Here is an 872-nt window from a genome sequence, read left to right on the forward strand (position 1 = left end):
AAACAAAACAAAACAAAACAAAACAAAAATCTTGACTCAGAGCAGGGTTATGCTGACCATGTACCCTGTTATTTTCTATGTTATGAGGTTTATTAATCTTATGAAATTCCAAATCTATATATTTCACATAAGACCTTTCATATTCAAAAGGTCAATATAAACTATTATGTCTAAAACAACTTGAGACAGGGCAGCATTTCCAGCCCTTGTGCATGAGCTCTTTGTGTGTGTGTGTGTGTGTGTGTGTGTGTGTGTGTGTTTGTGTTTTCATGGAGCTGGCCCTAAGGAATGTCAAGCATACAGATTTTAGCTGTTGCTCTGGTTGTTTTGTCATGGGGTTGCATTCATTAAATCATCCCTGTTTAACTGAATTCAGTGTTTCAGTGGTTTGTTTGGTGGCTCATGGACAGCAACACTTCCATTCAGCATCACATAGGACACTGAGCCAATGTCAAGAATGGTGACATCTTGCCATAAATTATGTGACAAAGCAGAAGGGGAATTTATCCCTTATGATAAGGACCAGGGGTGGCTTGGTGCTTTTTAGGTTTCTGTTTGCCATNTGCAACAGCTTCAAGAGCCCATTTCTGATGTCCTTGGAATCACTGTGTTTCCATGATGATGCACGCAGACATAGATGGAAACAACGAGAACACTTGTCAAAGAGCTGATTTCTATAAGGAAGGGAACATTGCTAATTTGTGCTGCAGGATATTTGGTCACATTGTAAACCCAAGATTGGGTTAATTCCTGAAAGAAAAAAAAAAAAAAACACCTTTTTATGGTGTTGCTCAGCCCTAGGACAGGCCTTTAACACAAGAGCTTTCTGTTCAGTGCACCATTTTGTCCTGTGGCTCAGCCCTAGCGCACAC

The sequence above is a fragment of the Mus pahari genome, chromosome 2 (genome assembly GCF_900095145.1).
Source record: "Mus pahari chromosome 2, PAHARI_EIJ_v1.1, whole genome shotgun sequence".
Classification (NCBI taxonomy): domain Eukaryota; kingdom Metazoa; phylum Chordata; class Mammalia; order Rodentia; family Muridae; genus Mus; species Mus pahari.